General features: G+C 39.8%; 1 protein-coding gene across 5 annotated transcripts in view; it reads right to left on the bottom strand.

The window, feature by feature from the left end:
• PIEZO2 (piezo type mechanosensitive ion channel component 2) overlaps positions 1–13,676 on the bottom strand; it is a 468,788-nt gene that overhangs the window by 433,326 nt on the left and 21,786 nt on the right. The window lies entirely within an intron of this gene.

Here is a 13,676-nt window from a genome sequence, read left to right as displayed (position 1 = left end):
CTCGGGAGACTGAGGCAGGAGAACTGCTTGAACCTGGAAGGTGGAGGTTGCAGTGAGCTGAGATCGCGCCACTGCACTCCAGCCTGGGCAACAGAGGGGGACTCCATCTTAAACAAAACAAAACAAAACAGAAAAAAAGGCAGCTGGGGTGTTTTTTCCCCCACATATTTGAAAAGAGAGCTAATGCCAACAGATAGGCTACAGTTAACAGGACAGGACAGAGAACATTTTCACAGATTGTCAGGAATTACCACCAAGAGTAAGATAAGGCTGGAGGGCTTCTGAATCATCAAAGAAATACAGAGAAGCTCACTGGCCATTTCTGAATGTCAATACTTCTACTGACTTAGCTCTTAAATCAGATAACTAACAACAGAGGAGCAATTTGTTTGACTTTGAACTAAATAGGCAAGGAGTGTTGAAATCATCTAAATCTGGTTATGAGTAAGGACAACATGAACATTCCTAAGTACTAAGATCCTCTTCTTTTATTCTGTCTCTCCCCAAATTTAATGATTTCCACGTTGCTCTATTGTTTTCTATGTAATATTAAAGGGCTTCAAAGTTTTTGGTACATTCAGACTTAGCTATTCAGGATTGACAGTTTGGTTATAGACAGTTAGATGAGTATCCATCAAACATGGAATTCAGAAACAAATACTCCTATATTAAGCGTTTGGGATAAATAAATATGTTCATTTGCTACACATTTGCTAATTGAAAAATCTGAGTTTTATACATAGTTATTAAGTTTAAAATAGCCTATAAGAAAATTACTAATTACAAGAAAATAGCCATTAAGAAAACATTACAAAAGAACCAAAATCCTTGTTTTATATTCATCTCTATCCATGCTACACTTTCTAAATTCTTCTGAGGTCAAGGATAGGTTTTAAATTACTGCTGTAAGTAAAAATAGTTAAGACATCCTAAATGTCCCAAATAGGAAAATGTTAGATAAGTATGGGATTTAATTCCATGATGACAGCATACAGCCATTCAAGTAATAACCACAAAGCCTATGTATTGAGACAAATATTATGATATAATACTAATAAGAGAAGAACGCAGAATTTCACATACGTATAAAGTCCTAAGCAAAAAAATATGAATATGGAGAACATATGTAACCTTCAGTGTTCAAAATACTGTGAGAAGCATTCTATACTTTAAAAAAATGCTATGTTTATCTGAAATTCAGATTTAAGTGGGAATCTTGTATTTTTATCTGGCAATGATAATATCAGACAAAATTACTGTACTATAATGTAAAATGTGAAATAAAACGCTGTAAGTGCTATATTTAATTAAACAAGTTTGTGTACCGGTAGAGAGGGATAGAAACATGGATGAATGTCATAGCCTATGAAAAGAAGCTTTATTCCTTTAAAGGATAAAATATAAATAACATAAAATGCAAGTACATATGGAAAAGAAATTAAATTATCAATAATATTTTAAGTTTTAATTGGTTTGCGAGAAACTTCTCAAACATGTTTTAGGTTAGGAGGAAACATTAGTAATTAAAATGTATTTTCACAGTGTTTACAGCTAAATAACAAACATAATACAGTAACCTATAAAGATACAGTAGCTATAATTGCTATTTCCCAATATTCATCATAAAGGATTTTAAGACAATTATGCAAGTAAAAACATGACCGGTGCTCAGATTATGCCCACTGCCTTCAATATCCACCTTTACAAATCCTGTCTGGTATTTGATTTTGGAAATGTCTAGGAGTTTGGGGATCTCATGAAGGGCAGAGTTTCTCTGAACCCCAAAAACACTAATAGAAGATGTGCAAGGGACTCCTGAGGAGGAAGCTGCCCAACGGTGTGAAAATGCACCTCAACAATGCTTGGGTGATCTGTTTCTTGGGTGTGAAAGAATTTGGGTGTGAAAATTTGCAGGCCGGGCACGGTGGCTCACACCTGTAATCCCAGCACTTTGGGAGGCCGAGGCGGACGGATCACGAGGTCAAGAGATTGAGACTATCCTGGTTAACACAGTGAAACCCCATCTCTACTAAAAATAGAAAAAAATTAGCTGGGTATGGTGGTGGATGCCTACATGTAGTCCCAGTTACTCAGGAGGCGGAGGCAGGAGAATGGTGTGAACCCGGGAGGCGGAGCTTGCAGTGAGCCGAGATCGGGCCACTGCACTCCAGCCTGGGTGACACAGCGAGACTCTGTCTCACAAAAAAACAAACAAACAAACAAACAAAAAAATTCCATTTATCTACTGAATGTTATTCTATCTAACTGTATAGCACAGTAGGGTGACTGTAGTTACCAATAATTTACTGTATATTTCAGCCACGCATGGAGGCTCACACCTGTAATCTCAGCACTCTGGGAGGCCAACGCAGGCGGATCACTTGAGGTCAGGAGTTCAAAACCAGCCTAGCCAACATGATGAAACCCTGTCTCTACTATAAATACAAAAATCAGCCTGGCTTGGTGGCACGTGCCTGTAGTGGCAGCTACTTGGGAGGCTGAGGCAAGAGAATTGTTTGAACCCGGGAGGTGGAGGTTGCAGTGAGCCGAGACTCTACTGCACTCTAGCCTGGGCAACAAAGCAAGATTCTGTCTTAAAAAAAAAAAAAAAAACACACAAAAAATTGTGTGTTTCAAAGTAGGTAAGAGAGAAGATTTGAAATGTTCCAACACAGTAAAAATGCTAAGTGTCTGAGGAGATGGATATCTTAAACACCTTGATTTGATCATCACACATTATTTGCCTGCATCAAAATATCACCTATACCCCCTAAAAATGTACAATTATTATGCATCAATAAAAATCAAATAAATCAAAATCATTCTAGTATACAGATTTCATAATTCGATTTGTAAATGACCGGCACCAAGGATCTGCCTGACAAGCCGACGAGCACACATTCTAGCCTTTGGGAACCTCAACATGACAGCTCCAAAAGCACTTACCAACTGGTCACGGAATTCCTGAAAGACACCGACAATGGTGTTCACTGCAACTTTTCTCTCTCTCCAAGGAGAAAGAGATCCCGTGCTGATTTACATAAATTCAATGTAATACACAAAGTGTACTGATTTACATAAATTCAATGCAATACACATAGTTTGTTTAGAATGCTTTCCGAAACGTTTACTCATCACCTACATCAGTAAATCTTAGTTTCCAAAGCCTACAAATTTAAACATTTCTATTGGAGAAAGAAAATGTCCCTTTGGATGTTTGCATATGGGATCAAAATGTGGCCTCTATTTGAAAGATCCAGCTAACCTTTAAAACATGTTGGGTGGGAGAGGCTGTGAAATCAATGGGGCTCTTCTTTAGGTGTCAGTCTTCAGCAGGAGCATCACTGAGTCCCACAGAAGGGTATGAAGTCAGCGCCTTCCGCTTCCAACAGACTGAATTCCTCAAGGATAGTCACACTCAAATACAGCCACTTGAAAGGCAAGGGATACAGTAGCTGCATTCAAAGAGGGTCCTCAGATCAGCATATTGGCTTCTATTTCTTTGACTAAGAATATTAAGCTTTCTGTTTGTGTACTAGTTGGATGGCTAAAAGTTTACGTTGTCAGCACACAAGTAACAATTTTTATGTTTCCTTCAATCCCCATAAACTTCTTGACACGTGCCACAGAGCTGACATTTATTTCCACCTCTGTTAAGTTCATCATCTGCTCATTCGACTTGTGTAAATGATTCCTCGGGGTACAGATGTCCCTACAAATGGGTACCTGTAAAGCAAACAGTCCAAGGTCTGCAGCCAGGATGTGAATCCACGCGGTCTTGTTCCACAGTGCATGACCTTGACTTCCACACAATCTGCCTTTCCAACGCTGTGACCTGGAGGGGCCCTGGGGGTACAGGTGTTGTCCCAGACTGGCCCTTCTTTCATACCCATTTCCTTTTTATTCCACTGCACAATTGATTGAGATGCCTGGAGTGACAACCCTGAGATGTGTTAGCATCATTGCTTTCCAAGTGGCCTAAGATGAGAACAAACTATTCCAAGCAGCATCAGAACATTATACAAAATAGTAAGGCGGGATCGATTGCATCTAACCTTTGGATCTCATTCAAATGCCGACCAATGCTGGAATGTTTCGTAACAGAGACAATGTAAAAAGAAAAAACATACCATCAAGAAGTGGAATGAAAAGTATGAGAAACTTCTCACATGCCCTGATTTATTGTAAAATAATTTCCTAAGGGTAAATCACTGATACAAATTCTGATTGGGAATACTGTTTCACAATGAGTTTTTAACTTAATAAATTGGTCAAATGAAAATCACATCCTTCAGATCAGGTTAATTACAGCAAAAAAAAAAAAAAAAAAAAAAAAGAGAGACAGAGAGAGACTCTGACTCTGCAGGAAAAATTTGTAGTACAGGTAAATATCTTAGATATGGTTGCAGACACAGTTAGACCCAAGGCAAGAAATACAGACAAAATTATACTGGAGAATTTTTAATTCCTCACCTTAAAAGCAACTGGAACATAGAAAAATCTATCTTTATGGACACTTATATCCTGTCATGTAGTTACATTATTTTTGCAGTTTCCCTAGTAGAATCTCTAAAATAATATGAATTGGTTGGGAGGAGGAAAATAAGAGAGTTGAATCTACACCTTCACTGATTTGTAGTAATACTAAAAAGATAAGAAGAATAGTTACTTGGGTGAATGGAGGTGAATGGAGGAAAAGCAATAAAATACTTGCTTTTTTTTGAGACAGAGTCTTGCTCTGTCACCCAGGCTGGAGTGCAGTGACCCAATCTTGGCTCACTGCAACCTCCACCTCCCGGGTTCAAGTGATTTTCCTGCCACAGCCTCCCAAGTAGCTGGGACTACAGGCGCACACCACCATGCCCAGCTAATTTTTGTATTTTTGGTAGAGACAGGGTTTCACCATGTTGGCCAGGATGATCTCGATCTCCTGACCTCGTGATCCGCCCACCTCAGCCTCCCAAAGTGCTGAGATTACAGGTGTGAGCCACTGCGCCCGGCCAAATACTTGCATTTGATTACAAATAAAACCAAGTTAGTATGGCTTAATTAAAACATCATCAATTGATAACTGCCCTTGCCTAATTATACTTTAAAAGAACTATGTTTGTGACTTTCTCTGCTAAAAGCAAAAATTGGCTTTATGAGCTATATTAACACAATGAAATATTACGAAAGTAGCAGGGGTTTTAGAGTAGGGAGAAGGCAACAACACTTGGTTCTGGAGTATAAATACAGCACTTGAACCACCCGCATGAAGCTGAGTCTAGCCCTTTGTTCCATCTAAACACTGCCTCTTGTCATAGCCAGTGCCAGGTCACACTAGAGGAATAGATGTGGGAGGTGACTGTTGCAAAATAGCTTTCCTTTCTGTGGCTTAGAATACATTAAACTATTAGTCTCAAGAGTTTCAAACAGTAAACAAACAATAGTATGAATATGAGAGCAATGAAAAATCAACCACAACCTGAAATTACTACCTAGTTGATACTTCATAAATTGCAATGGTTTTTGTACCCAAATGTAAGCTTTAGAGATCAATGGACCTCCATGTTATAACTTGGAATAGTTATAAGATAATCAGGATAATCAGACTGCATCCATCAGAACCAGTCAGAATTGCACAGGGCACTAAGTCCCTCAACAATGTGGTCGTGTTGCAATCATACTGTCAACCAGCATTCCAGACCTATCTGTCCCTAAAATGACCACCAGCCACAGATAACATCAGCCCAGAATTCATTATGTAATACTTGGTTAATAAATCACCCAGTCTTCTTTTAAACTTCTCATCTGTTCCAAAGCACCAGTAAAATTATATTGCCATGACTCAAGGGCAAGTTTGGAGGCATCTTTTGCATGAAAAATATTTACCACAAAATAGGGATTTTTTTTCTCAAAAAGATAAGGTCTGTTGATTTGCACTGTTAGCTAAATTTTCTTTGGTGCATATTTTGCACCCTGAGGGAAGTTAGTCACTTCAGCATTTAAACAGGACAAATGCAAAAACTGGCAAAAAGAAAACAGTGACAGAGGTTTTATTGAGCACCAGCTGTTTTATAAAGTGCCTTGGTAGGGGCAAAGGCAGGAAGAGAGGAAAGACAGGGTTTCTAGGCAGGAAAACAAACCAATGATTCTACACACCACGGAGTTAAAAGACTACTAAACGGCCTCTGGTCTGATCCCAAAACCTTAAAAAGAAGAAAATTTAAAAAGGAAGCTTTAAAGAAGTACCATCAATTTACGAAAATTCTCCATATTAAATCAACCGTAAATCTAATGACATCTCTTTACAGTCTTGGCTGCAGGACTTTGAAGATACTCGTGTAAACATGACTTCAATACCTAACTATGCAAGGCTGTGTCACCATTTCTGCTGCACCTGTGGATCTGGGACCTGTGGTCAGAGAAAGAATATATCTTCCCTGGTCCTAAATTTACTTGCAATTTTGTTTAAGTCACAAATATATGTAAATTAAATCACATTTTAATTTAAGCAAATTGTTTTATTACAAAATATAAAATTGGCTGGTCACATTGACTGGGTGTCGTGGCTCACGCCTATAATCCCAGCACTTTGGGAGGCCGAGGTGAGTGGATCACTTGAGGTGAGGAGTTCAAGACCAGCCTGGCCAACATGGTGAAACCCTGTCTCTACTAAAAATACAAAAATTAGCTGGGTGTGGTGATGCACGCCTTTAGTTTCAGCTACTCGGGAGGCTAGGCAGGAGAACTGCTTGAATCCAGGAGGTGGAGGCTGCAGTGAGCCAAGATCGTGCCACTGTGCTCCATCCTGGGCAACAGAGCAAGACTCTGTCAGAAACGAAACAAAACAAAAATTGGCTGGGCACAGTAGCTCATGCCTGTAGTCCCAGTATTTTGGTAGGTCAAGGCAGGAGAATCACTTGAAGCCAAGAGTTACAGACCAGCCTGGGCAACATAGTAGAACCCTGTCTCTACAAAAAATTTTAAAATAATTTAAAAATTAGCCGGATGTGGTGGTGCACAGACTTCTTAGCTACTGGGGAGGCGGGGGTGGAATGATCCCTTGATTCCAGGAGTCCAAGGCAGCAGTGAGTTATGATTGCACCTCTGCACTCCAGCCTGGGCAACAGAGCAAGACCCTGTTTTTAAACAAGTCTAAAGCTGAGGGAGCATGAGTTCATTCTCACATATCTGAGGAATTCGGCTTGCCCAGTAAGTCCGGTGCTCTCTAGCCTTCTCAAATATCTCTTGGCAGGGCTTTCATTTGAATTCCAAAAGATTTCAGTCTGAAAGGTCAAAGTCTTCTCTGATAGCAAATGTGGTCGAGCAGTGAAAATGATCTCTATTACACTATTAAATCCAGCAATGAGAGGACATATTTTCATGACCAAATATAGGTGCATTCAACCTCTCTTTGATCTGTAGATAAGTTCTCCTTGTTCTCTGCTCAATTAACAAGTTCAATTATCATGTGAATTCTACTTATTAGCTTCATTATAAAAATCATGCACCAAAATGAGAAGACTTCTTTCTTTGCTTTTCTTTTTTTTTTTTTTTGAGACCGAGTCTTGCTCTGTCACCCAGGCTGGAGTGCAGTGGTGCAATCTTGGCTCACTGCAAGCTCTGCCTCCCGGATTCATGCCATTCTCCTGCCTCAGCCTCGCCAGCAGCTGGGACCACAGGCGCCCACCACCAAGCCTGGTTAATTTTTTTGTATTTTCAGTAGAGACGGAGTTTCACCGTGTTAGCTAGGATGGTCTCAATCTCCTGAGCTCATGATCCGCCTGCCTCGGCCTCCCAAAGTGCCAGGATTACAGGCATGAGCCACCGCGCCTGGGGAGAAGACTTCTTTCAGTCTTATTTAGAACTTTTTACTTTCCCAGGACCATTAGTAGACATTATCAAGATTTACCTTTAACACTCTCATTTTAAACAATCAGCCAGGAACTGTTTTGTAAACTCCTCAGCAGTTGCAAATAACAATGAATATCATCACTAAGAATTTTATTTCACAAATTTTACCTGAAAACTTGAAATGTTAATTTTCCTTCCTCTAAATTCTGACCTGAGAACAACCATTCACACAACATCTTCCATCTGATAGGGCCATTCTCTTTTCATCTGTCAACATGAAAACTAGTAGCAATAACGCATAGAAAACAAACCAGAGTTCTGAAATGAATTTTTCAAAATCGTTATTCAAGAATGTATTTCTGTTAATTAAAAAATGAGGTGAAACTCATTAGTAACATTACTGAGGAGAGATAGTCTCAGAGTTCTAGTCCTTGAATATGGTAAGATTTATCTATAAGACACTTGGATAAAATTTTATTCATCCAGATGCTGCCATAATGGTCATTCTAACAGGCTGATAGTTTAATTTTATAAAATCCTTAGACATCAGAGTTTCAAAGCAAACAAGATGACAAGTCTTTATCATTTACTTCCCTGAGAATTAAGGTTATATGTATAATATATCTTTATTTATATAACATATATATGTATATGTTATATATGTTATATGATAGCATTGATATATATGTTATATATCAATACATACATATAATGTGGTTATTTTCCAAAAGTAAGCATTGTACTTTTTTAATCTGTTGGAATGAACATATTTGAATCTATTAAACTAGTCTAAGAAAATGTTGCTTACTATAACAGCTCTAAAATAATTCTGACTCCTAAGAAACTCAAAGTAGAGAAAAACATGTCCCAACAGATCACAAAAGCTTACTGTGGGTTATGCATATGGTTTCATACATATTTTGCACTAAATGGAATATTAGTCTTTCTAGATATACACAATTACACTTAGTTTTTGCAACCAATTTTAATTGGATTTTAATTTTCCTTCCTCTAAAGTGTTAATTTAAATAGCGCAGGTAAAGTAGATGCTACAATTACTAATGCTTTCTAATGAAATGAAGGCATGCTAAGTCCAGCAAACAAAAATCTGCCATATGCTGTTAAATTTCTAGACAAGTAAAACGTTACTAAATTAAGTTAATTAGTAGAAATCACTCTACACTCATGTGAAATGTGACCACAGTATATTTAGGGATGAATCCTTTCCTTCTGAAGAATGTAAACTGGGCCGGGTGCAGTGACTCACGCCTGTAATCTCAGCACTTTGGGAGGCCGAGGCAAGTGGATCATGAGGTCAGGAGATCAAGACCATCCTTGCTAACAAGGTGAAACCCCATCTCTGCTATAAATACAAAAACAATTAGCCGGGCGTGGTGGCAGGCACCTGTAGTCCCAGCTACTTGGGAGGCTGAGGCAGGAGAATGGTGGGAACCCGGGAGGCGGAGCTTGCAGTGAGCCGAGATCACCCACTGCACTCCAGCCTGGGTGACACTGCTGAGACTCCGTCAAAAAAAACAGTAAACTGATTTAAGTTACTCTCTACACATTATAGAGAACTGCAGTCTTATTAAAAAGATAAACTAAGATTGCTGAAAGAGTAGATTTTAAGTGTTCTCACCACAAAGGAAAAGTATGTGAGATAATGTTAAATAGCTTGATTTAGCCCTTCAACAATGTATACTTACATTAAAACATCATGTTGCACACCAAAAACACATACAATTTTTACTTGTCAATTAAAATAAATCAACAAATACAAAAAGCTAAACTAACCAGAGTTTAACTAAGTATATATAGTGTTGTGCCTGGCAGACAATAGATATTTGACACATATGTGTTGAATGAATGAATGAGCAAAAATCCAGTAAGAGATAACCGTAGGCTAGCCTGCAGTTGAAAATGTGAGTTGCTCAATATTTGCCTGGAAGACTGAGGCACTTGCAATCAGATCGTTTGGTTACTTTCCATTCCTCTAGGATCACAGAAGCTACTGTATAAAGACCCAAAAGGAATGAAGACAATGAATTCCTCCTGGTTCTGCCCAGCATTTGTTGTGTTACCTAAGAAATCATTTATTGTGTCAAGCCAAAGAAATACAACATCACTGTGCAATAGTAAAAAGAACCCCAAAATGCCAGTTGGAAATACCCGCAGGATCTGCATTCATGCACAAATCTCCTCTAAAAGATACGTGCCGAATGTTCAGCACGTTAAACCTTTGCAGTGAAAGCTAAGGGTTCCCAAAACCGCATAGTTTCTTGATGGAACTTGGGGAGCACAACTTACCCACCACCACCTGCCCCTCTAGACTGGCAGGCGTGTGTCTCGGTACCCAGCAGAAGTCTAACTCTGGGCAGGGTTCAAGTCCCAGGATGAGATCCTCAGAGAGATGATGAGATCATCTTTCCTGTAGGTAGAGTCAGGAAAAATCCAGCAGGGAACCCTGGCCCCTTTACCTGCCCCCTCAGAATAAACAATACAGTTTAAATGCCAGTGCTCCATTTTAAGCACTGGATTATACATAGCCAGATTTTCACCTTAGATCACTCTGGCAGAAATGGAGAAAATAGATTGAAAGAGCCAGATTATGGACCACGTATCAGGGTCAGTACTTGTTGAGAAAAGCTTTTTTGTACCTGAAAGTATACTAGACTCAAATTTTTAAAAAACTTTCAGTCCAGGTATAGATCTACCACCTTCTTGATATTTAGCCACAAAATAAAAGTTAGATAATTTTTCTGAGTTTCTGTTTTCTCATGTAAAACCTTTCCTCCTTTCATTTCCTCATGTGTAAAATCTAGAGTCATATCTGTTCCACGGAGCATTTGAAAATATTAAATGGGAGAAAGAACACACACACGCATGCACACACACAAAACACAAAATTGCAAAATTGGGGATACAAAATTGGGGGTACAAAATTGGGGATACAAAATTTTAGTATCCCCATCCTGCCAGGCAGGGGATACTGCAATAAGCAAGAAAACCATTATAAACTCTTCTTGAGCTGATAATTCAAAAAGTATGCGAATATGTTTTAAAAACTCTGATGTGTCCGACAAAAGACAGTGCTGTTAAGTCATCAGCATCGTTGCAACACTTACAATGTTGAATGTGGCATTTCAACACTTTAAAATCCAACTTTTGCCATTATCTGAAGATACTTGAGAAAGGAAACAAGTCATTCCTATCACATATACAACTAGACCCCTCTGTTTAGCTGACAAAACGCATGTTTGGTGCTAAGAATCCAGCACGCTTCATGACGTTGTTGGATTATTTCCTCAATACATCTGCAGAAACCAAGACAGACTCCATTCCAAATAAAGATTACCCTGCAGGGAAGAGCATCCTGGTTTTATGAAGTCCTGTTGTAACCATAACGAAAGAGGAAAAGAAACTTCAAAGGCGGGATTGCGTAGCTCTATGCCAGGCAAAGAGAGTCCAGTTCAGGGCAGGACAACAGTCCAGCCCCCACTGACAGCAACTCCGGATCCTCTCTCTGAGCAGTGCCAAAGTATTTAGAGGTCCCTGCCAGCATTGGCTTTTGCCAATTTGATTGTATGAAGTGGCTGAGTGAGTCGGAGATAAGACAGGGCAAGAGAAATACACAGAGAGTCATTCACACCTGCTAACTCGACGGCTGCCAGTGCAGCTCTAGTGCCCAACGGCAGAGGAAGAACGGCGCCTACCGGAAGATGGACAGACAAGTGGCACGTGACTGTGGTTTTATCCAGAGTGTTGTCAAAGCACGCATAATAACTCCATTTATTTTCCCAAATACGTTAATTTTCAGTCTGTACTTACCCCTAGACCTGCCTTATAAGTAGAACGGTGGGCAGTTCTGTCCATGTCCACCAGAGGCCTGCAGCACAGGTAGCTGAGCCATATGGCCCCCCGTACAGAGATCTGCTGGTTTGGTTTAAAGCCTCCACCTCCCTTTTTTAAAGTCAATATTCCCAGTAGGTTCAACATGAAGTTTTTACCATCATAGTTTTATTAAATTATTTTCCAAAAGCAGGTTTTGGTGGTGAGGAATGGTCTGTTATTTGCCCAGCATCACTCCCCTCTCTCCTTTCTGTTCACATGCAAGGACTCACCTCATTGCACTGTGCCAGCCTGAGCGCCCATGGCCACCGCGATGACTGTTCCATCCTACTGTCCTGCTGTCCCCTAGGTCTGGTAAAGGGCGCTCCTCACACAGTCCTCTTCCCACCTTTAGTGCCAGTTTCTTGGTCACCTCCCACCATCACTCAAAATACTCCAGGACGCACATGATCTGGGGAACAGCATCGGCAGTTTTTTTTTATTCTGAGAACTACAGAGAAGCTGAACTATCTATGGTTTAAAGACGATCTCAAGAGGAGGAGCCATGCCTTATACATTTTTTGTTTTTTGTATACCCAGAATCAAGCCATATTGATAGACCAGTAAATGTCTGTTGAATGAATCAATGAAAGATCAATATCACAATAATAATTTATATTTATTAGATGCTTACTATATGCCAGACACCGTGTAACAATACCTTAAGTACATTAGGTTTTTTGGTTTGTTTTTTGTTTTTAAAGCCCCGGTGACCTATGAGGTAGTTACCTCCATGTTACAGATGAGGAAACAGAGACTGAAATGAATGGAGGAATGAATGAACATACTGGTGTCATTTCCATTGCTGTTGTGTGAACATTTATGGTAAAGAACTTAACTATTGTGAGCTTACTGCAGCCCAGGCCCTACCCGAGACACTGTGGGTACAGCAAGGAATAAGACAGAGAGTGGGAGCTTGTTTCCCTGGAACAAATGCTTTAGTTGGGGGAGAGAGAAGGAGGCAAGAGGCGGATACTACTAACCACTTACTAACATCAAAGAATTGAGACAGTCCTGTGGAGATAATGACAGAAGTGTGGTATGTTGGTGAGTGACCAGGACCAGGTGTTTGAGGGGTGTGGAAAGAGGTCCCTGAGTAGGTGACATTTAGGCTGAGATATAGGGGGGAAAATGCTCATCACAGCACACAGCCAGTGCAAAGGACTTAAAGTAAAAATAGTTGTATCTGAATGTGATGGTTAATACTGAGTGTCAACTTGATTGAAGGAGACAAAGTATTGATCCTGGGTGTGTCTGGGAGGGTCTTGTCAAAAGAGATTACTATTTGAGACAGTGCGCTGGGGAAGGCAGACTCACCCTTAATCTGGTGGGCACAATCTAATCAGCGAATATAAAGCAGGTAGAAAAACATGAAAAGGAGGGACAGGCCTAGCCTCCTAGTCTACATCTTTCTCCTGTGCTGGATACTTCCTGCCCTCGAACATCAGGCTCTAAGTTCTCCAGTTTCGAAACTCAGACTGGCTCTCCTTGCTCCTCAGCTCGCAGACAGCCTATTGCAGGACCTTGTGATCATGCAAGTTATTACCTAATAAACTCCCCTTTATATTTATACATATATATGTATGTATGTATATGACATATATATGTATATATGAAATAAATGCATATACTTGTGTGTGTGTGTATCCTATTAGTTGTGTCCCTCTAAGAAAACCCTGACTAATACAGATTTTGGTACCACAAGTGGTTCTAGAGGAACAGAATATTAAGGATAGAGTTCTTTTGTTGGTTTTGGGGTTTCTGGAGTTGGCTGCTTAATATGATTAGACCTGAAAATGCTAAGGACGCTACTTCTAACAGTATAGAGAACACTGATAGTCCTCGGCATCAACTGTTCAGAGAGTACGCAAAATAAATAGATTTGACACTCCTGATTCACCACCCATGAGAGGCAAGTGGTTTAGTGACTCTATACCTAATATCTTTGA

Source organism: Chlorocebus sabaeus, chromosome 18 (genome assembly GCF_047675955.1).
Source record: "Chlorocebus sabaeus isolate Y175 chromosome 18, mChlSab1.0.hap1, whole genome shotgun sequence".
NCBI lineage: Eukaryota > Metazoa > Chordata > Mammalia > Primates > Cercopithecidae > Chlorocebus > Chlorocebus sabaeus.
Note: the sequence above shows the minus strand (reverse complement) of the source record. Positions and strands in the feature narration are given on the sequence as shown.